Genomic DNA, 24,051 nt, shown 5'->3' with positions numbered 1-24,051 from the left:
GTGGAGAACGCCGCTCAAAATCGGGAAATATGGGGCCTGACGCAGGAAAATATTGGCTGGAGTTGTCCAGTTTCAAACTATGCTAAGAAAGGCCGAGGCTGGAGTACATTACAACATATAAGAAAGTAAGCTCCCCACTGCTGCCGTGACCCGGATTCGAACCGGGGTTGCTGCGACCACAACGCAGAGTACTAACCACTATACGATCACGGCTGCTTGTATTTTGAAGTAACTGGTTCTAACCATAATATATTTGGAGCTCTTGATCTCAAACCTACTACTATTTTATCTCTGTGGATTTCCTAAATGATGTCTTGCAAAAAACAGTCAAGTTCCATGGATGGTTTATCTAGCACTGCTGATTTTGTTCCTTCATGGACGAATTTTGTTTTTCAAAGAAAGGTGATTAGCAAGTAACACTAGAAAATAGCAGAGGCTTCATGATCAATGTGGCTGGCTGAAAGTGACTGAAAGTTGGAGACAGCTTTTAAAGGGCCATTTAGCCATGATTTGTCTCTTTCCAGATGATGTTAATTTACTTTGATACCCAGTCTATAGAGCAGGAACATTGGAAACGAGTAGGAAGTCATTTTGAACCTAAAGTGATTACGAGCTAGCCAGGAGTCGAACCTAGAATCTTCTGATCCGTAGTCAGACGCGTTATCCATTGCGCCACTAGCCCTACGCGAGCTCTGGCATGAGCATGTTTCTCGCACCATTGCATGCAAACCTGGGTGTTTTTTTGTCGTGTGGAGAACGCCGCTCAAAATCGGGAAATATGGGGCCTGACGCAGGAAAATATTGGCTGGAGTTGTCCAGTTTCAAACTATGCTAAGAAAGGCCGAGGCTGGAGTACATTACAACATATAAGAAAGTAAGCTCCCCACTGCTGCCGTGACCCGGATTCGAACCGGGGTTGCTGCGACCACAACGCAGACCACTATACGATCACAGCTGCTTGTATTTTGAAGTAACTGGTTCTAACCATAATATATTTGGAGCTCTTGATCTCAAACCTACTACTATTTTATCTCTGTGGATTTCCTAAATGATGTCTTGCAAAAAACAGTCAAGTTCCATGGATGGTTTATCTAGCACTGCTGATTTTGTTCCTTCATGGACGAATTTTGTTTTTCAAAGAAAGGTGATTAGCAAGTAACACTAGAAAATAGCAGAGGCTCCATGATCAATGTGGCTGGCTGAAAGTGACTGGTTGGAGACAGCTTTTAAAGGGCCATTTAGCCATGATTTGTCTCTTTCCAGATGATGTTAATTTACTTTGATACCCAGTCTATAGAGCAGGAACATTGGAAACGAGTAGGAAGTCATTTTGAACCTAAAGTGATTACGAGCTAGCCAGGAGTCGAACCTAGAATCTTCTGATCCGTAGTCAGACGCGTTATCCATTGCGCCACTAGCCCTACGCGAGCTCTGGCATGAGCATGTTTCTCGCACCATTGCATGCAAACCTGGGTGTTTTTTTGTCGTGTGGAGAACGCCGCTCAAAATCGGGAAATATGGGGCCTGACGCAGGAAAATATTGGCTGGAGTTGTCCAGTTTCAAACTATGCTAAGAAAGGCCGAGGCTGGAGTACATTACAACATATAAGAAAGTAAGCTCCCCACTGCTGCCGTGACCCGGATTCGAACCGGGGTTGCTGCGACCACAACGCAGAGTACTAACCACTATACGATCACGGCTGCTTGTATTTTGAAGTAACTGGTTCTAACCATAATATATTTGGAGCTCTTGATCTCAAACCTACTACTATTTTATCTCTGTGGATTTCCTAAATGATGTCTTGCAAAAAACAGTCAAGTTCCATGGATGGTTTATCTAGCACTGCTGATTTTGTTCCTTCATGGACGAATTTTGTTTTTCAAAGAAAGGTGATTAGCAAGTAACACTAGAAAATAGCAGAGGCTTCATGATCAATGTGGCTGGCTGAAAGTGACTGAAAGTTGGAGACAGCTTTTAAAGGGCCATTTAGCCATGATTTGTCTCTTTCCAGATGATGTTAATTTACTTTGATACCCAGTCTATAGAGCAGGAACATTGGAAACGAGTAGGAAGTCATTTTGAACCTAAAGTGATTACGAGCTAGCCAGGAGTCGAACCTAGAATCTTCTGATCCGTAGTCAGACGCGTTATCCATTGCGCCACTAGCCCTACGCGAGCTCTGGCATGAGCATGTTTCTCGCACCATTGCATGCAAACCTGGGTGTTTTTTTGTCGTGTGGAGAACGCCGCTCAAAATCGGGAAATATGGGGCCTGACGCAGGAAAATATTGGCTGGAGTTGTCCAGTTTCAAACTATGCTAAGAAAGGCCGAGGCTGGAGTACATTACAACATATAAGAAAGTAAGCTCCCCACTGCTGCCGTGACCCGGATTCGAACCGGGGTTGCTGCGACCACAACGCAGACCACTATACGATCACAGCTGCTTGTATTTTGAAGTAACTGGTTCTAACCATAATATATTTGGAGCTCTTGATCTCAAACCTACTACTATTTTATCTCTGTGGATTTCCTAAATGATGTCTTGCAAAAAACAGTCAAGTTCCATGGATGGTTTATCTAGCACTGCTGATTTTGTTCCTTCATGGACGAATTTTGTTTTTCAAAGAAAGGTGATTAGCAAGTAACACTAGAAAATAGCAGAGGCTCCATGATCAATGTGGCTGGCTGAAAGTGACTGGTTGGAGACAGCTTTTAAAGGGCCATTTAGCCATGATTTGTCTCTTTCCAGATGATGTTAATTTACTTTGATACCCAGTCTATAGAGCAGGAACATTGGAAACGAGTAGGAAGTCATTTTGAACCTAAAGTGATTACGAGCTAGCCAGGAGTCGAACCTAGAATCTTCTGATCCGTAGTCAGACGCGTTATCCATTGCGCCACTAGCCCTACGCGAGCTCTGGCATGAGCATGTTTCTCGCACCATTGCATGCAAACCTGGGTGTTTTTTTGTCGTGTGGAGAACGCCGCTCAAAATCGGGAAATATGGGGCCTGACGCAGGAAAATATTGGCTGGAGTTGTCCAGTTTCAAACTATGCTAAGAAAGGCCGAGGCTGGAGTACATTACAACATATAAGAAAGTAAGCTCCCCACTGCTGCCGTGACCCGGATTCGAACCGGGGTTGCTGCGACCACAACGCAGACCACTATACGATCACAGCTGCTTGTATTTTGAAGTAACTGGTTCTAACCATAATATATTTGGAGCTCTTGATCTCAAACCTACTACTATTTTATCTCTGTGGATTTCCTAAATGATGTCTTGCAAAAAACAGTCAAGTTCCATGGATGGTTTATCTAGCACTGCTGATTTTGTTCCTTCATGGACGAATTTTGTTTTTCAAAGAAAGGTGATTAGCAAGTAACACTAGAAAATAGCAGAGGCTCCATGATCAATGTGGCTGGCTGAAAGTGACTGGTTGGAGACAGCTTTTAAAGGGCCATTTAGCCATGATTTGTCTCTTTCCAGATGATGTTAATTTACTTTGATACCCAGTCTATAGAGCAGGAACATTGGAAACGAGTAGGAAGTCATTTTGAACCTAAAGTGATTACGAGCTAGCCAGGAGTCGAACCTAGAATCTTCTGATCCGTAGTCAGACGCGTTATCCATTGCGCCACTAGCCCTACGTGAGCTCTGGCATGAGCATGTTTCTCGCACCATTGCATGCAAACCTGGGTGTTTTTTTGTCGTGTGGAGAACGCCGCTCAAAATCGGGAAATATGGGGCCTGACGCAGGAAAATATTGGCTGGAGTTGTCCAGTTTCAAACTATGCTAAGAAAGGCCGAGGCTGGAGTACATTACAACATATAAGAAAGTAAGCTCCCCACTGCTGCCGTGACCCGGATTCGAACCGGGGTTGCTGCGACCACAACGCAGAGTACTAACCACTATACGATCACGGCTGCTTGTATTTTGAAGTAACTGGTTCTAACCATAATATATTTGGAGCTCTTGATCTCAAACCTACTACTATTTTATCTCTGTGGATTTCCTAAATGATGTCTTGCAAAAAACAGTCAAGTTCCATGGATGGTTTATCTAGCACTGCTGATTTTGTTCCTTCATGGACGAATTTTGTTTTTCAAAGAAAGGTGATTAGCAAGTAACACTAGAAAATAGCAGAGGCTTCATGATCAATGTGGCTGGCTGAAAGTGACTGGTTGGAGACAGCTTTTAAAGGGCCATTTAGCCATGATTTGTCTCTTTCCAGATGATGTTAATTTACTTTGATACCCAGTCTATAGAGCAGGAACATTGGAAACGAGTAGGAAGTCATTTTGAACCTAAAGTGATTACGAGCTAGCCAGGAGTCGAACCTAGAATCTTCTGATCCGTAGTCAGACGCGTTATCCATTGCGCCAAGGAAGTAGCCCGTTGGTTGTGCTACGGTTGCTAAAAATAGTAGCACACTACCAGAATATGTCTGCTGATCCTCGCCTCGAAACCCGTGTCACCCAAACCTCATGCCATTAATATTTAGCAAACACACATGAATAGATGGTTCTAAGGTGGATCTTTTATCGTTGCCGTTATAATGACGGTCATTTATCATTATTATCGCTATTTCCTATTGGCTTTATTATCGCAGATCGTCGAGCTATTAATGCTATAAATAGTAACATTAACGCGCTACCAAAACACGGCTGATGATCATCGCCTCGTATCCCGTGTTGTAATGATATGAAAGATGTAATTGGCTTTATTATTAAGGCGGTTCAAACGGTGTGTTAATATTGTCTGTTGTGCTTAATCTATGGTAGAAATTAAGCAGTGTGTGCTGTATGTAAATATTACAATATTTTGTTTATCACAAGCATTGACTATTAACTTTATACACTTGCCATTGTGATTAATTAATAGCCTATCATTTAGGAACAGGACAGAATAGTTTATATATAATATTATAATATAATTTAATATAATATAGGCTAATAAAATAGATTATTATTATTTTGTTTATCACAAGCATTGACTATTAACTTTATACACTTGCCATTGTGATTAATTAATAGCCTATCATTTAGGAACAGGACAGAATAGTTTATATATAATATTATAATATAATTTAATATAATGTAGGCTAATAAAATAGATTATTATTAATACTATTATTACTAGAAGAGTATATATATATTTATTGTATATAATATAATTCAGTGGTATGCTGTACATTGTATTTGAATGAAAAAGAACACTTGTATTGAGTCATCTTAATAACATATTTATTATAAACAAATTTTAAAAAACAGTACAGTAATAAAATCAGTGCAATCAGTGGTATATACATTTATCAACAATAAAATCAACAGGAATACAATGTAATGGAACAAAATAGAACAGAATATATATGTATATATATATATATAATACAATAAAAAAAATATATTATAAATACTATTGTTACTAGAATAATATATATATAATATAATGCAATATAATAAAATATAATATAATATAATACCATATAATATAATATAATACCATGTAATAGAATAGAATAGAATATAGTATCGTATAATAGAATATAATAGATTATTATTAATACTATATTACTAGAATACAATACAGTATATGAAATAGTATATAATACAATACAATATAGGCTAATGTGAACAGAGTTATCAGGGTCGAGTATCTTTTTTTGTGCCATATCCCCGGGCTTCAAGTGCAGCCCTCCACTCAGCCAGAGTCACGGTGGCTGTGGCCTGGCAGTGCCAATTCCCAAAGTACTGTTGGTGGGTGGCAGGGTCCCGCTCCCTCTGACACTGCTTGCAGGTGATGGCGTCACTCTTCCAAGAGTATTTCCTCTTCCTTTTGCCACTCTGTTCCTCCTCCTGTCTTTTCCTCTTGTGGTAATTTTGAGTGGTGTAAGGCACATCTGTCAGGGAAGAACCTGCAGGAACCACAGATTGGAAGGCAGGCAAGAGAGGTTGTGGTGCAGGCAGGTGAGGTTGGGCTGCACACAGGAGAGGTCTGGGCGCAAGCAGGAGAGGTCTGAGAGGTTGGGGAGCTGCCTGGAGAGGCGGCTCGAGAGCTGCAAGGAAGGGCGGCCTAAGACCAGCAGATGGAGTTATGTTCAGTCTTTGTTTTAGCTGGGCCATCCCTGCAGTATTAGGGGGCAAAACAAAGATGTGGGGATTTGCCACACTGCTGTTAGGCATACAGGGTCTTCCTTTCCTTTCAACTGCAGGAGGCAGGCTCTCTGGGCTGACGAAGGTGATTTTTGGGGTGGAGATGGCCTGCTCGCAAAGAGGCTGAGGGCCGTGGTGAGCTGGAGGGCGGCTGTGTGGTGGTTGCAGCTCGGGAAGAGGCTGAGGGCCGTGGTGAGTTGGAGGGCGGCTGTGTGGAGGTGGCAGCAGCAGCAGTGGCAGGTTGGCTCTGGCTTCTAGCGGATCTCACCTCCCGCTTGACCTGGATGGCATAACGGCCTGCCGGATAATGTGAGATGTACCCCTGGAAGGCTCTTTTGTTGACGAGGTTGTTGTGTGAATCAGAGTTTCCTGACTCCTCTGACATTGATGCCACCACATAACCCGGGTCTCCACCGCGACGCAGAACAGCCATCTTCGCACTCTTTCACCCTCTCAGGCGACAGAGCCCGCACCCATGGCCTGTTCTCCCTCTTAATTCGTTTTGCTTCCTCTGTGTCGAAGAGGCTAGCATGGCCATCCCCCCTCCTCCTAAATTTAGGCTCCATTCTGTATGATTGGGGGAAAAAAAAAAACACAGTGAGAATATGCTTGGTCTGTCCTCTTATATTGTAAAATTATGGCCTGCTATATGTTATGTTATAATTTCTTTCTTCTTTCTTAATTTCATATTTACTTTTAGTATATTTCACTACAGAATAGTGATCCAGCAAACTAAGAATGTCATTGCATTGATAACTTGTTTATTTATGCATATGACAATACATCCTTGTATCCTGATCTCCAATCTAGCTAAACTAACATAAATTACACTCTGTGTCCATTACTTCTCATGCAAAAGAGGTTATGCAACATTTAGTTGCCTCTGTCTGTCTGTGATACAGTGTTTTCTAATAATGTACTTACTATACAGAATCTGTAAACAATTTAATTTTTTAAAACTAGTTACCAGGTGAGTACCTTACTGGACCTATGCATTACATGTCTTATTCTCAACTGCTTTACAACCTGTAACTTAACACTATAACATTCTGAAACAATTCATATACACAGGGGCTAAAGCTACATAATGTGCTATGTAAACAGACAGGCTAACACACTAGTGTTGTCAGCTGCCTAAAATAAAGCATAGTGTCATATCAGCTGACGTTAGCTGGTTATGAATGGAGAGTCGTTCGCGACTTCAACTAGTGTGAGATAGCCAGGTTACGTGGATATGACATTAGCTCGCTAGCGTGCTGGCTCGCCACCAATGTAAACCACATATTTTCAATAAATGGTTGACGATGAACTTACCCAAACTATAGCAAAGACGTCGGGTCGAAAAGAAATGCTGGTGAAGGACTTGACTTTCCGTTGAAGGGACCTGGCGTTGATTTCTAGGGGCGTGGCTTCCGGCGTCAATCTTGGTAGCAATAGCGAGTGCGATTGGTCAAATCTTGGTAGACGCAACGGACGGTGATTGGCTGTCGCCATTCTTGGTAGCAGGGCGGCCTCCGATTGGTCAAATCTTGGTAGAATCTTGGTAGCGATACGCAAGATGATTGGCTCTGAAATGATGGATGAGCTCGACCGACAGGCGACGGGGAGCGCCATACGATCACGGCTGCTTGTATTTTGAAGTAACTGGTTCTAACCATAATATATTTGGAGCTCTTGATCTCAAACCTACTACTATTTTATCTCTGTGGATTTCCTAAATGATGTCTTGCAAAAAACAGTCAAGTTCCATGGATGGTTTATCTAGCACTGCTGATTTTGTTCCTTCATGGACGAATTTTGTTTTTCAAAGAAAGGTGATTAGCAAATAACACTAGAAAATAGCAGAGGCTTCATGATCAATGTGGCTGGCTGAAAGTGACTGAAAGTTGGAGACAGCTTTTAGCAGCTTTTAAAGGGCCATTTAGCCATGATTTGTCTCTTTCCAGATGATGTTAATTTACTTTGATACCCAGTCTATAGAGCAGGAACATTGGAAATGAGTAGGAAGTCATTTTGAACCTAAAGTGATTACGAGCTAGCCAGGAGTCGAACCTAGAATCTTCTGATCCGTAGTGAAGGAAATTCCCCCTCAGGGAATCGTCACCTTCATGCGTGTTGGTTTATCTTCTAGGCAGCTGCAAGCTCAGAGTTAAAATCATAAAAGATTGCAAATTAGTTTAAAACAGTATCAATTTATTCCGCAGATATATTCATCAAAGTTGCACAGAGTTATTACAGAATTCTGGATTCATCAATGTGTCCCTGATACCATGTAATACCGTGTTCAGTTCGCAGTGAATGAACCCCGAGCTTTTCTTTACATTTGCCTTTATACACAGCAATAAACATTCTCTGAAGGGAGGGGCAGAGTTTTGATCATTCTTAGTACTTTTCCATAATGTCACTATGACCTTCTTCTATCTGACTCCATCCGTACACAGCTATCTACTGTTCACAACATTCTGCCCTCTCCCCCCTATCTGTTTCTTCCCTAAGGCTGTGTCCTTGAGACTGTTCTATCTACACAAAAATATGTTTATGCCGTCTCACCCTTGTGACGCTGAACGATAAGTCCCTCAGGCGCCACAGTATTCATCTTATCATTCTTAGTCTAAACATCTTCAACCCAATGAACTCGTAACATAATAGTTTAAGCATTGCCATATTATTCTTCATGATATATTTCCAACATTTCCTCTTTTGAACTTGTCTAAGTTCACTTCACAGAAATATATGACATGAGGTTCAAGCCATTACCGCCCTCTGAATCTGGGTCTGTGTCACGGTACTCTAAATTAAGCCTTTATTCTTATAAAATTCACCAACTAAAATTGAAAAACCTTAAACAATTAAACCTTGAGAGAGTAACCGATTCAACTCATTCTCCGTGTTTTCTGTCATCCATGTGATGAGTGTAATGTGTATGCAGTATCTTTATTGAAAATGTGAGTGTGTGTACTGAGGTGTGTGGCTTAATGTGATGTGTATGTAATGAAATATAAGTATGTGTGTGTGATTACATGTAATATTGCTTTGATTTTAACCCACAGAATCATAGGGATCAAATAATGAATAACATTGATTATATTAGAGTAGTACCCATCTTCAAAATGATTATCTATAACTGATTAAGTCTTCTTCTTCAACTCAGGTGCTTTGCGCACCACAGAGCCATCACTGTCGAGAGGTCTCAAGACATACGATGCACAGTGATATGGATGTTTTCCTTGCGGGCAAAATCAAACCTCAATCAAATACAAACATGAAAAATAAAAATGATCACATCTGGAGAAATGTGGGATTACATATCACATGTTTCCCTCTCCTCTACCCGAGGGTAGATGAATAAAAAATAAGCTATTGTTAACGTGATATATAAAGCAATAATTAATACAACATATAACATATAAGACTTTCACTGAGTCACCTTTTCCTTACTGTTAAGCCGTGTTTTATCTGTAAAACAGGCAAGACCTTGAAACCTTCCGTCCCTTAATTGTGTCTCATACAGCTCACTAATATATTTTTTACAGTGATATATATAGAAAACAAAAAACTTCAGTATAGAAAACAAAAACTTCAGTCATTAGTCACGCTTCAATTTTTACGTGTCTTCTTCTGTGCTCTTCTCTGGTGTCCCTGCAGAGATGCTTGGTGTCCCTGCAGAGATGCTTGCATCTACCCCTGGTGCTGTTCCTTTGTCCGGTTCATCTGGGTTGTCCACCCCTCCGCTGATGAAGTCTGCCGTTGGTTTTGGATGTTTTGTTGAGCTGCACTGGGTCAAGTGCCACCAAACTCCGCCTTTCCCTGCAAGTTGTACTGCCGTTGTTGTCCTTGCTGTCACTCTATGAGGCCCCGTCCACCGTGGCTCCGACCACTTCCTCTTTAACACCTTCAACCAAAGGTGTTCCGGGGGGCCTTCAGGTGCTGTCAGCAACACAGGCTTCGGAGCATGGGGGGCACCTGAACAGGAGAGAGCTGAGACAAGAGCATTCACTTTCTGATAATACGGGCGGTATCCTACAGCAGGTAGGACACACAAAGGCACTGTGGGACCTGGAAAAGGTCGTCCACAGTTGAGTTCAAACGGTGTTAAACCTGTTTGCCTATTGACTGAGGATCTCATAGCCAGAAGAGCAATGGGAAGAGCCTCAGTCCATGGCAAACCTGTTTGCTGACAAATCTTCAGCAGTTTCCCCTTAATGGTCTGGTTGGCACGTTCAACTTTGCCTTGCGATTCTGGGTGGTACACCGTGCCAAACTTGTGTTCCAGACCCAAAACAGTCTCCACTTCTCTCAAATCCTTATTTTTGAAATGAGAGCCATTGTCGGAGCGAATAAGTTTGGGAAAACCATGGTATGGTATATAATTATTCACCAAACATTTGATGACTGTTTTAGCGTCCTCTTTTCCAGTAGGATAGGCCTCAATCCACCTGGAAAATGCATCCACTATGACCAACAAAAATCTTTTCCCTCCCGCCCGGATCCCCATATCCGTAAAATCCATAACTATTTGTTCGCCAGGACCCTCAGGTTTTGGGTATTTTCCCAAAGGAGGTTTTTTAGTAGGTCGAATGTTGCATGCCTGACAGGTAGTACAATTTTGTACGAAATCAATCACGGTTTTCCTCTTTTGTGGGAACCACCATGCCTCCAGAGCATGCATCATTACCGCCACTCCCCCATGATGTAAGCCATGTGTTTGTTTTAACATGGATGGTATCCAATCTGACGGCATTACCGTCTTCCCATCTTTCTGCCACATGTCTACAAAACAATCCGTAGCACCTGCATCATCCCAGGATTTTTTCTCATGTGCAGGAGCGTCCTCCTGTGCCTTTTTTACATCATCAATAAATGCTCCTACTTCTTCGCCAAGCATTAATATACATTCAACAACATATCCTGCAGCAGCCTTGGCTGCAACATCCGCAGCATTATTGCCAATGCTCTCTAGGTCCTCTCCCTGAGAGTGACCTTTCACTTTTAAGACAGCAACCTTTTTAGGAAGCTTAATGGCAGACAACAACTCTCTCATGAGCACCTCATGTGCCATGTTTTTGTTTCCGCTTGTCTTGAACCCTGCTTGTACCCAACCTGTCATGTCCCTGTGAATAGCATTACACACATATGCCGAATCCGTGAAAATATTTACAGCTTTACCCTCAGCGAGTTTAAGAGCGGATACCACAGCGGTCAACTCAGCAGCTTGAGCAGATTGTTTTCCGTCTAGTGGAGCGGAGCACAGTGTGATAGGTTTTGAGGTGACATTAGGAACCGACACTACAGCATATCCAGCTTTTAACCCCTCCGTGGGATGTCTAAAACAGCAGCCGTCTGTAAATAGACTGAGATCACATACAGTTAAGGGGGTGGTTTCTAAGTCTGCTCGTAGTTTTGTGAAGGGCATAGATTTTTCTGCGCATAAGTGCTTTTTACCATGACCATCCCCCATTTTGTCAGCCATATTGCAACCCTCGTGGAAAAAAGAGATGTGTGGCTTTGATAGTACTTGTAGAATTTTTGTCTGTCGCAATGGAGTGAGAGTGAAACACGCTGATGTAACGTAGGCTACAGTACTATGGGAAGTGAGAATTCGGAGTGGGTGGTGCATGACGATATGACCCACTTTCTCCACTATTTTAGCCAGTGCAGCCGCATACCGTACGCAGGGGCTGGCTCTCTGTTCTTGGTTATCTAATAATATGCTACAATAATATAACACATTTCTGTCTCCTCTTTGCTTCTGATACAAAACACCATGGGCGGTAGACAGCTGTTCAGATACGTCAAGATGGAACGGCTGGGAATAGTCCGGGAGGGCTAAAGCAGCCGCTTCGGCCATCTCCTGTTTTAGGCGGATGAACCCCTCTTCCCCCTCCTGTGACCATTCCAGTTCTGCCGTAAGATTTCTCATTCCTGCCATAGTTACCATCTGTCTAAGCAACTGTGTATCTCCGGCGTAGTTAGGAATGTACTGTCTGGAATAACCAGTGAGTCCCAAGAATGACAACATTTCTTTAACGGTTAGTGGTTTTGGGTGGTGCAAAATCGACTTTCTGTGTGCAGGTGACATGGCAGTGCCTTTGGCTGTAATTATTCTTCCCAAGAATGATACCTGCGCTCTGCAACACTGGAGTTTTTCTTTAGAGACCTTATAGCCACAACGATATAGTCTTAACAAAAGAGCATGCGTCAGAGACAGACACACCTCGGCCGAGGGTGCTGCTATGAGCAAGTCATCAACATACTGTACAATAAAACATCCGTCCGGAAGTTCCAACCCTTTTAAATGTTGTCTTAGGGTTTCATTAAAAATTGAGGGCGAAAGAATAAAGCCCTGTGGTAACACATTATATGTCAGCCTCTGGCCTTCATATGTAAATGAGAAAATGTCCTGTAAATGTTCTGCTAAGGGTAGACAAAAGAAAGCGTTAGCTAAGTCTATACATGTAAATGAGGTGTGGGCAGGTGTGAGCATGGAGAGAGCAGAGTGGGGGTTAGGCACTGGTGTAACAGGGGTCGAAACCAGCTCATTTATGGCTCGTAAATCATGAGCCATTCTGTATGAGCCGGAGGGTTTGATTACTGGCAAAATGGGAGTATTCCACTGAGAATAAGATTGTTTTAATACCCCTGCTTTTATTAGTCCCTCAATCGTAGGGGAGATGCCCTGGGCTGCTTCAGCTTTATGTTTATACTGAGGTCTCCAGATAGGGCAGTAAGTGTTCATTTCAAATGTTACTGGTTCCATGCTGCATCTTCCCACATCAAAGGGGCCCTTAGACCACAATGAGGAAGGAAGAGTGTTCAACATGGAAGTGGCCCCTTCCCCATCCGTCATTTCACAGCCGTGATGACGTGTTAGGGAAACATTCTCACATGTGCCTGTTACTGTACTGAAATGTGATATTTTATAATACTTTCCCTTTTCTGCCACCCATATTCCTTTTAATGTTGTTTCTTCCCACCCTGTTACGTTACCCGCCTCTTTACACATGGTTCCTAGGTCTTTTGCTTGATGTTTTGGAGCGAGCGCTAATGAGATATGTGGGACAGCGTATGAGGATAGTTTGTACCATAGTTTTTGTTCTGGGTTTAGAGAGACTATGGCTGCAACGCCTTGGGGTCCTATTACAATGTCCTTGACTTGTAGTGACCACGATCTATCAGCTAACTGTTGCTGAAACTCATCCTGATATTGTATCTCATTTTCCCTATCATAGTTTAGGGTACAGTGGGGAGGATCAGGTACAGGAAGGTAGGGGTTTAGAGCTCGGATCCATGGTTGCCACAGGTTGTAAAAGTCAATCAGTGGATTGCAGTTTTCCAAAAGAACCCAGTATATTTCAGCAGTGGGTGGACTCTGTTGAGGATCGATTATTTCTTTTAATAACATTTGATGTCCAGGGGCTCCTGACCCGGAACATCTGACAACACTTCCATTTGGGAATTCCACCGATATGCCACTTTTCGAACAATGCACAGAAGCCCCTAGGGCTGCCAGAACATCTCTTCCCAAAAGATCTCTTGGACAGTCAGGTGCATATAGAAAAGAATGCATTAGTCTTTGAGTACCATTTTCCACAGGTATTGGTTCAGTAAATGGTAACTGTTGTTCTCTGCCGGAGAAACCTAAAACAGAGACATAGTGAGAGGATAACCGGCATTCTGGCTCCGCTAGGGTGGAATACCGAGCTCCGGTATCCACCATGAACCATCTTTGTTTTCCATTCACTATTAGTTGTAAACAAGGTTCGGCCAGTCCCTGCTCCCCTCTGCTTTCTAGGCTTCCCTATAGTCCCCATTGTCCTGGAGGTGGTCCTGGTATTTGGTATTGTGGAGCCTGGAGGGGTGCGTATTGCTGATTGGGTGCCTGTGGAGGCGGGGCTAGTCCACCCTGAGGCTGCTGGTTCTGCTGATAATTTGGGCACTCCCTAGCCCAGTGATCTTGGCTGCCGCAGATAAAGCAGGCTCCTCCTCTCGGTGCTCCTCCCCTCCCTCGGCCTCTACCTCCTCCCCTTCCTCTCCCCCTATTCTGGCCCTGCGGCTGTTGTTGATAGGGTGGGTACTGATATTGAGGGTTAGGTTGTGGTGGGGCATATTGGGGTGGATAATATGGTGGAACTGGAGGTGGGACAGGTGTGGGTATTGGGGCAGGTGTCTGGACCATCTGTTGGTGCAGGTTCTTCTGCTTCTTTCCCTCTGTTGCACTTTCCCTGGCTGAGGCTAGCTGAAGCTTTGTTAATTTAGCTAACATGTCTTTCATTTCCCCAATTTCATCATCTTTTTTGTCCTCATGTTTTCGCATGTGGTGTAGGTAATGTGTCTCCCATTTACTAGATTCAGCTGCTTGCATGTCAGGGTTATTATCCATTGCTTCTTTTACGGCTGGGGGAGAGTGTTTTAGAACAGCATTCCTAAAGGGATGTTGATGATTTACTTTGTCCGGATTATATCCAGAGGAATCAGCCCACTCTCTCTTGCACCTGGCCAAAAAAACACTCCCCGTCTCGTCATTCTTTATTTTAAATACCAAGTTATGCAGTTTTCCTGCGGGAATGGGATACTTAGCCCTTATGGCGTCTCCCATGGGGGTCGCATATCTACACCAGGATTCCTCATCCCCTGATCGAGTGGTGTGTGAATTCTCTTCCAATTCTCTCTGTGCCCATATTGACACACTTCCTGCTCCCAACAATGCTCTCACGTCCCCTAATGAGAGTTTCGTGCCCCTGGTCTGCTCATCCAATGCTCTAAGCCATGCACCGCCTCCTTCTTCCAATGGGGGCAACCTAGCTGCTATGGCACTTTTATCTCCGGCCCCAAAGGGTTGATATCTCTGACCTCCGGTGGTCTGAATGAGAGGATAAATGCCTAACGGTTTTTTTCTGACCACTCTTCTGTTGCCATCCCGGGGTCTCAAATAATGTCTATGACCCAAGTCTGTGCTACTCTCTGCAAACTGTTGTAGCTGTTCTTCCCCATACTCCTCGTCTAGTTCCTCTCTTTCTGGTCTTTCCTGCTCTGTTCTACCGCGTGCCGTGAACTGTCCGGTGAAGGTCACACAGGACCCATCTCTACCATGACCCATTTCTCCGTCCTGTGAACGTCTATCTGACCTAGTCCAATGGAACGCATCTGGTTCTTCCCCTGGTTCTTCCTTTTCCTGTCCTCTAAATCTTTCCCTCCCTCGACTGGACTCAAACCGTGGCTCAGTTTGTCTACAAAGACTGGAGGTGGTGGATGTACCCCCATCCTCCTGATGGCCTGATGGGCCTCCTCCACATGCTCCATCCTGCGCTCTGTCAACCTCCCTCTTGACTGCCTCTGTCCTTTCTTCCAATTCTACCCATAGTCTGTCCCTGTCCTGCTCTTCCTGCTCCTTTCTATGTCTCTTTTTCTCTGCCTCGTCTCTATCCCTATGCCATCTCCTAGCCATCTCTTCTCTCACCCTCCTGACCTCAGGGTCAGAGGATTCGCTTGGGGAGACGACCATCGGTGGTGGTATGGGAGATGGTAAGTCCTGTTCTAAGATTGTATCCCCCATTAGATCCACAACCCCAGACTGATTTCCCCCTCTGGTTAACCCTAGCAGGCCTATTTCTAGGAGCCGGGTCCTCCATTCTAAATCTTCTCTGTTCCTTCTTCCCTCAGGATCTTCTAGCCACAAATGTCCTCCCTGAACAGAAAATTGGGGCATCTGGGCAGATACTGGTTTGGGACTGGAATGTTGTGGAGGGTCGGATTCAGGGCTATGTTCAGGGGGTGGAGGCGGTGGAGGGAATGTTTGGGTGTCATCGTATGGTGGGGGTACCGTAGGTGCTATACCTGTCATTACCATCTGATGATGCGGTGGTGGCGGATCGGGCTGTTCCCCTAAATCTGGGTACAGCCGGTTGTATCCGTCCGGGGTTTTATTTGGTTCTTTTTTAGTCTCTTTTTTTACTGGCCATTGATGTCCTAATTCAGTTACGGATGCAAGATAAATGCCGTTTATTTTAGCTAAAGTTTTTGCTTGGTTCTCAACGTCTTTTTGGGCTTTCTTTTTTGTAAAAATACCGCTTTGTTCCACCGTTTTTCTACTTTGGGCCAAGAGTTCCTGCTGTTTTAGTATGGCTTCTCGTACTGCCGGGGTAAAAGCTGATTTAGAGGAGTTTTCCGGGAACTCTTTATTCTCTATCATTCCTTTAAACCATGCATCCATCCCCTCTGTCTCTTTTCCCCTTATCTCTGGGTCAAAGGTACATATCGCATTCGTTCTTACTTTCGCCCACTGTTGGCCGAAGGTTAACCCACTTTTGTTACAACCGCCTTTCTCCTCCCAATCTTTGTCAAATTCTCCATCCATTCTGTCCAGTACTATTTCACACAGGTTTATTCAGTTTATGACAGTAACTAGATTCAGAGTAAATGGGTCGTTATGCCCCCACCACAGATCCCACCAACACAAGCTTCTACTAACGGTCTCCCGTCAGCGGTGCTGGCCCGGTATCTGAGGCAGTTTTAATTTTCCTCTGAATACTAGTTATTAATGTACACTCATACAGGCGCTCCAAGCGCAGTGTTCCAAACGCTTTTCCAACGTCCCAGACGTTACTAAAAGGGCAACTTTCCTCCTTTTAGTTTTCAAACAGTAGTGATATCAGAGTAATTGGGTCGTTATGCCCCCACCACAGATCCCACCAACACAAGCTTCTACTAACGGTCTCCCGTCAGCGGTGCTGGCCCGGTATCTGAGGCAGTTTTAAATTTCCTCTGATGTACACTATCAATACAGTTTATTAGTGTTCCAAACACCACAGTACGGATCCCAGATCCTTTTAACTAAGATCCCAGATCATTAGAGGATCCCAGATCCTTTTTATTGGTGTTCCAAACACCACAGTACGGATCCCAGATCCTTATAGGATCCCAGATCCTTTTAACTAAGATCCCAGATCATTAGCGGATCCCAGATCCTTTTTATTAGTGTTCCAAACACTATATAGGATCCCAGATCCTTTTAACTAAGATCCCAGATCATTAGCGGATCCCAGATCCTTTTAACTAAGATCCCAGATCATTAGCGGATCCCAGATCCTTTTAACTAAGATCCCAGATCATTAGCGGATCCCAGATCCTTTTTATTAGTGTTCCAAACACTATATAGGATCCCAGATCCTTTTAACTATGCAACTTGATTTATCCAAAGTCAAACAGAGATGCTTCAAACTCAGCCAGAGAGATAAATTTAGAACCTATGCCAATATGCAGATTTTGTTTTAACAGGTTCTGCTTACCTTTTTGCCTTGTAGTCAGGGTACCCTTATCTCTCTCTCACTGAGTTGTCCGGTCTCTGGCTCGCTCTTCGCTCTTTCCGAAGATCACGTCAGGGTCTCCAAATTGAAGGAAATTCCCCCTCAGGGAATCGTCACCTTCATGCGTGTTGGTTTATCTTCTAGGCAGCTGCAAGCTCAGAGTTAAAATCATAAAAGATTGCAAATTAGTTTAAAACAGTATCAATTTATTCCGCAGATATATTCATCAAAGTTGCACAGAGTTATTACAGAATTCTGGATTCATCAATGTGTCCCTGATACCATGTAATACCGTGTTCAGTTCGCAGTGAATGAACCCCGAGCTTTTCTTTACATTTGCCTTTATACACAGCAATAAACATTCTCTGAAGGGAGGGGCAGAGTTTTGATCATTCTTAGTACTTTTCCATAATGTCACTATGACCTTCTTCTATCTGACTCCATCCGTACACAGCTATCTACTGTTCACAACATTCTGCCCTCTCCCCCCTATCTGTTTCTTCCCTAAGGCTGTGTCCTTGAGACTGTTCTATCTACACAAAAATATGTTTATGCCGTCTCACCCTTGTGACGCTGAACGATAAGTCCCTCAGGCGCCACAGTATTCATCTTATCATTCTTAGTCTAAACATCTTCAACCCAATGAACTCGTAACATAATAGTTTAAGCATTGCCATATTATTCTTCATGATATATTTCCAACAGTAGTCAGACGCGTTATCCATTGCGCCACTAGCCCTACGTGAGCTCTGGCATGAGCATGTTTCTCGCACCATTGCATGCAAACCTGGGTGTTTTTTTGTCGTGTGGAGAACGCCGCTCAAAATCGGGAAATATGGGGCCTGACGCAGGAAAATATTGGCTGGAGTTGTCCAGTTTCAAACTATGCTAAGAAAGGCCGAGGCTGGAGTACATTACAACATATAAGAAAGTAAGCTCCCCACTGCTGCCGTGACCCGGATTCGAACCGGGGTTGCTGCGACCACAACGCAGACCACTATACGATCACAGCTGCTTGTATTTTGAAGTAACTGGTTCTAACCATAATATATTTGGAGCTCTTGATCTCAAACCTACTACTATTTTATCTCTGTGGATTTCCTAAATGATGTCTTGCAAAAAACAGTCAAGTTCCATGGATGGTTTATCTAGCACTGCTGATTTTGTTCCTTCATGGACGAATTTTGTTTTTCAAAGAAAGGTGATTAGCAAGTAACACTAGAAAATAGCAGAGGCTCCATGATCAATGTGGCTGGCTGAAAGTGACTGGTTGGAGACAGCTTTTAAAGGGCCATTTAGCCATGATTTGTCTCTTTCCAGATGATGTTAATTTACTTTGATACCCAGTCTATAGAGCAGGAACATTGGAAACGAGTAGGAAGTCATTTTGAACCTAAAGTGATTACGAGCTAGCCAGGAGTCAAACCTAGAATCTTCTGATCCGTAGTCAGACGCGTTATCCATTGCGCCAAGGAAGTAGCCCGTTGGTCGTGCTACGGTTGCTAAAAATAGTAGCACACTACCAGAATATGTCTGATGATCCTCGCCTCGAAACCCGTGTCACCCAAACCTCATGCCATTAATATTTAGCAAACACACATGAATAGATGGTTCTAAGGTGGCTCTTTTATCGTTGCCGTTATAATGACGGTCATTTATCATTATTATCGCTATTTCCTATTGGCTTTATTATCGCAGATCGTCGAGCTATTAATGCTATAAATAGTAACATTAACGCGCTACCAAAACACGGCTGATGATCATCGCCTCGTATCCCGTGTTGTAATGATATGAAAGATGTAATTGGCTTTATTATTAAGGCGGTTCAAACGGTGTGTTAATATTGTCTGTTGTGCTTAATCTATGGTAGAAATTAAGCAGTGTGTGCTGTATGTAAATATTACAATATTTTGTTTATCACAAGCATTGACTATTAACTTTATACACTTGCCATTGTGATTAATTAATAGCCTATCATTTAGGAACAGGACAGAATAGTTTATATATAATATTATAATATAATTTAATATAATATAGGCTAATAAAATAGATTATTATTATTTTGTTTATCACAAGCATTGACTATTAACTTTATACACTTGCCATTGTGATTAATTAATAGCCTATCATTTAGGAACAGGACAGAATAGTTTATATATAATATTATAATATAATTTAATATAATGTAGGCTAATAAAATAGATTATTATTAATACTATTATTACTAGAAGAGTATATATATATTTATTGTATATAATATAATTCAGTGGTATGCTGTACATTGTATTTGAATGAAAAAGAACACTTGTATTGAGTCATCTTAATAACATATTTATTATAAACAAATTTTAAAAAACAGTACAGTAATAAAATCAGTGCAATCAGTGGTATATACATTTATCAACAATAAAATCAACAGGAATACAATGTAATGGAACAAAATAGAACAGAATATATATGTATATATATATAATACAATAAAAAAAATATATTATAAATACTATTGTTACTAGAATAATATATATATAATATAATGCAATATAATAAAATATAATATAATATAATACCATATAATATAATATAATACCATGTAATAGAATAGAATAGAATATAGTATCGTATAATAGAATATAATAGATTATTATTAATACTATATTACTAGAATACAATACAGTATATGAAATAGTATATAATACAATACAATATAGGCTAATGTGAACAGAGTTATCAGGGTCGAGTATCTTTTTTTGTGCCATATCCCCGGGCTTCAAGTGCAGCCCTCCACTCAGCCAGAGTCACGGTGGCTGTGGCCTGGCAGTACCAATTCCCAAAGTACTGTTGGTGGGTGGCAGGGTCCCGCTCCCTCTGACACTGCTTGCAGGTGATGGCGTCACTCTTCCTAGAGTATTTCCTCTTCCTTTTGCCACTCTGTTCCTCCTCCTGTCTTTTCCTCTTGTGGTAATTTTGAGTGGTGTAAGGCACATCTGTCAGGGAAGAACCTGCAGGAACCACAGATTGGAAGGCAGGCAAGAGAGGTTGTGGTGCAGGCAGGTGAGGTTGGGCTGCACACAGGAGAGGTCTGGGCGCAAGCAGGAGAGGTCTGAGAGGTTGGGGAGCTGCCTGGAGAGGCGGCTCGAGAGCTGCAAGGAAGGGCGGCCTAAGACCAGCAGATGGAGTTATGTTCAGTCTTTGTTTTAGCTGGGCCATCCCTGCAGTATTAGGGGGCAAAACAAAGATGTGGGGATTTGCCACACTGCTGTTAGGCATACAGGGTCTTCCTTTCCTTTCAACTGCAGGAGGCAGGCTCTCTGGGCTGACGAAGGTGATTTTTGAGGTGGAGATGGCCTGCTCGCAAAGAGGCTGAGGGCCGTGGTGAGGTGGAGGGCGGCTGTGTGGTGGTTGCAGCTCGTGAAGAGGCTGAGGGCCGTGGTGAGCTGGAGGGCGGCTGTGTGGAGGTGGCAGCTCGCAAAGAGGCTGAGGGCCGTGGTGAGCTGGAGGGCGGCTGTGTGGTGGTTGCAGCTCGTGAAGAGGCAAAGGGTCGTGGTGAGCTGGAGGGCGGCTGTGTGGAGGTGGCAGCTCGAGAAGAGGCTGAGGGCCGTGGTGAGTTGGAGGGCGGCTGTGTGGAGGTGGCAGCAGCAGCAGTGGCAGGTTGGCTCTGGCTTCTAGCGGATCTCACCTCCCGCTTGACCTGGATGGCATAACGGCCTGCCGGATAATGTGAGATGTACCCCTGGAAGGCTCTTTTGTTGACGAGGTTGTTGTGTGAATCAGAGTTTCCTGACTCCTCTGACATTGATGCCACCACATAACCCGGGTCTCCACCGCGACGCAGAACAGCCATCTTCGCACTCTTTCACCCTCTCAGGCGACAGAGCCCGCACCCATGGCCTGTTCTCCCTCTTAATTCGTTTTGCTTCCTCTGTGTCGAAGAGGCTAGCATGGCCATCCCCCCTCCTCCTAAATTTAGGCTCCATTCTGTATGATTGGGGGAAAAAAAAAAACACAGTGAGAATATGCTTGGTCTGTCCTCTTATATTGTAACATTATGGCCTGCTATATGTTATGTTATAATTTCTTTCTTCTTTCTTAATTTCATATTTACTTTTAGTATATTTCACTACAGAATAGTGATCCAGCAAACTAAGAATGTCATTGCATTGATAACTTGTTTATTTATGCATATGACAATAAAGCCTTTGTATCCTTGTATTATATCCTTGTATCCTGATCTCCAATCTAGCTAAACTAACATAAATTACACTCTGTGTCCATTACTTCTCATGCAAAAGAGGTTATGCAACATTTAGTTGCCTCTGTCTGTCTGTGATACAGTGTTTTCTAATAATGTACTTACTATACAGAATCTGTAAACAATTTAATTTTTTAAAACTAGTTACCAGGTGAGTACCTTACTGGACCTATGCATTACCATGTCTTATTCTCAACTGCTTTACAACCTGTAACTTAACACTATAACATTCTGAAACAATTCATATACACAGGGGCTACATTAGCATACTCAGCAAAATACCAAATACATAGACTGATCCACACATAAAGAGTAGAAACATAGATTACGTTGGTAAACTGTGGACTACGTATTTTCTGTCTTGTACTATTGATTAACGTTAACGTCGGTGTTATTACCAGATAGCCAGCCCGTTATTAACTGTAGGACTACATAATGTGCTATGTAAACAGACAGGCTAACACACTAGTGTTGTCAGCTGCCTAAAATAAAGCATAGTATCATATCAGCTGACGTCAGCTGGTTATGAATGGAGAGTCGTTCGCGACTTCAACTAGTGTGAGATAGCCAGGTTACGTGGATATGACATTAGCTCGCTAGCGTGCTTGCTCGCCACCAATGTAAACGATGAACTTACCCAAACTATAGCAAAGACGTCGGGTCGAAAAGAAATGCTGGTGAAGGACTTGACTTTCCGTTGAAGGGACCTGACGTTGATTTCTAGGGGCGTGGCTTCCGGCGTCAATCTTGGTAGCGATAGCGAGTGTGATTGGTCAAATCTTGGTAGGCGCAACGGACGGTGATTGGCTGTCGCCATTCTTGGTAGCAGGGCGGCCTCCGATTGGTCAAATCTTGGTAGAATCTTGGTAGCGATACGCAAGATGATTGGCTCTGAAATGATGGATGAGCTCGACCGACAGGCGACAGGGAGCGCCACTAGCCCTACGTGAGCTCTGGCATGAGCATGTTTCTCGCACCATTGCATGCAAACCTGGGTGTTTTTTTGTCGTGTGGAGAACGCCGCTCAAAATCGGGAAATATGGGGCCTGACGCAGGAAAATATTGGCTGGAGTTGTCCAGTTTCAAACTATGCTAAGAAAGGCCGAGGCTGGAGTACATTACAACATATAAGAAAGTAAGCTCCCCACTGCTGCCGTGACCCGGATTCGAACCGGGGTTGCTGCGACCACAACGCAGACCACTATACGATCACAGCTGCTTGTATTTTGAAGTAACTGGTTCTAACCATAATATATTTGGAGCTCTTGATCTCAAACCTACTACTATTTTATCTCTGTGGATTTCCTAAATGATGTCTTGCAAAAAACAGTCAAGTTCCATGGATGGTTTATCTAGCACTGCTGATTTTGTTCCTTCATGGACGAATTTTGTTTTTCAAAGAAAGGTGATTAGCAAGTAACACTAGAAAATAGCAGAGGCTCCATGATCAATGTGGCTGGCTGAAAGTGACTGGTTGGAGACAGCTTTTAAAGGGCCATTTAGCCATGATTTGTCTCTTTCCAGATGATGTTAATTTACTTTGATACCCAGTCTATAGAGCAGGAACATTGGAAACGAGTAGGAAGTCATTTTGAACCTAAAGTGATTACGAGCTAGCCAGGAGTCGAACCTAGAATCTTCTGATCCGTAGTCAGACGCGTTATCCATTGCGCCACTAGCCCTACGCGAGCTCTGGCATGAGCATGTTTCTCGCACCATTGCATGCAAACCTGGGTGTTTTTTTGTCGTGTGGAGAACGCCGCTCAAAATCGGGAAATATGGGGCCTGACGCAGGAAAATATTGGCTGGAGTTGTCCAGTTTCAAACTATGCTAAGAAAGGCCGAGGCTGGAGTACATTACAACATATAAGAAAGTAAGCTCCCCACTGCTGCCGTGACCCGGATTCGAACCGGGGTTGCTGCGACCACAACGCAGAGTACTAACGATCACGGCTGCTTGTATTTTGAAGTAACTGGTATGATATGATAAGATATTTGGAGCTCTGGATTTCAAACCTACTACTATTTTATCTGTGTGGATTTCCTAAATGATGTGTCACAAAAGACAGTCAAGTTCCATGGATTGTTTATCTAGCACTACTGATTTTGTTTCTTCAGGGACACATTTTGTTTTTCAAAGAAACAAGATTAGCAAGTAACACTAGAAAACAGCAGAGTGAGGGTTATGGTTCTCACACAATAATATGATCCATTTCTTTTCAGTATGTTTAGAATTTCACAGTGCATTGTTTTTTTAACATTTATTTGTTATTGAAATAATGGTACGATACAGGTTAGGTAATGCATTACATTACCCTTTTTTTTTTTTTTTAAACACAATT

General features: G+C 42.9%; 1 protein-coding gene and 9 non-coding genes across 15 annotated transcripts in view; 1 reads left to right on the top strand and 9 right to left on the bottom strand.

Annotated features, from left to right (window-relative positions):
* Window positions 1–24,051, top strand: part of cfap54 (cilia and flagella associated 54) — a 99,648-nt gene that overhangs the window by 73,479 nt on the left and 2,118 nt on the right. The window lies entirely within an intron of this gene.
* trnah-gug (transfer RNA histidin (anticodon GUG)) lies at window positions 142–213 on the bottom strand. The gene has a single exon. It is a non-coding gene; the product is annotated as a tRNA-His (tRNA).
* trnar-acg (transfer RNA arginine (anticodon ACG)) lies at window positions 610–682 on the bottom strand. The gene has a single exon. It is a non-coding gene; the product is annotated as a tRNA-Arg (tRNA).
* On the bottom strand, window positions 1,349–1,421 carry trnar-acg (transfer RNA arginine (anticodon ACG)). Its single transcript has one exon. It is a non-coding gene; the product is annotated as a tRNA-Arg (tRNA).
* Window positions 1,630–1,701, bottom strand: trnah-gug (transfer RNA histidin (anticodon GUG)). The gene has a single exon. It is a non-coding gene; the product is annotated as a tRNA-His (tRNA).
* On the bottom strand, window positions 2,098–2,170 carry trnar-acg (transfer RNA arginine (anticodon ACG)). Its single transcript has one exon. It is a non-coding gene; the product is annotated as a tRNA-Arg (tRNA).
* On the bottom strand, window positions 2,837–2,909 carry trnar-acg (transfer RNA arginine (anticodon ACG)). The gene has a single exon. It is a non-coding gene; the product is annotated as a tRNA-Arg (tRNA).
* On the bottom strand, window positions 3,576–3,648 carry trnar-acg (transfer RNA arginine (anticodon ACG)). Its single transcript has one exon. It is a non-coding gene; the product is annotated as a tRNA-Arg (tRNA).
* On the bottom strand, window positions 3,857–3,928 carry trnah-gug (transfer RNA histidin (anticodon GUG)). The gene has a single exon. It is a non-coding gene; the product is annotated as a tRNA-His (tRNA).
* trnar-acg (transfer RNA arginine (anticodon ACG)) lies at window positions 23,319–23,391 on the bottom strand. The gene has a single exon. It is a non-coding gene; the product is annotated as a tRNA-Arg (tRNA).

The sequence above is a fragment of the Sebastes fasciatus genome, chromosome 16 (genome assembly GCF_043250625.1).
Source record: "Sebastes fasciatus isolate fSebFas1 chromosome 16, fSebFas1.pri, whole genome shotgun sequence".
Taxonomy (NCBI): domain Eukaryota; kingdom Metazoa; phylum Chordata; class Actinopteri; order Perciformes; family Sebastidae; genus Sebastes; species Sebastes fasciatus.
Note: the sequence above shows the minus strand (reverse complement) of the source record. Positions and strands in the feature narration are given on the sequence as shown.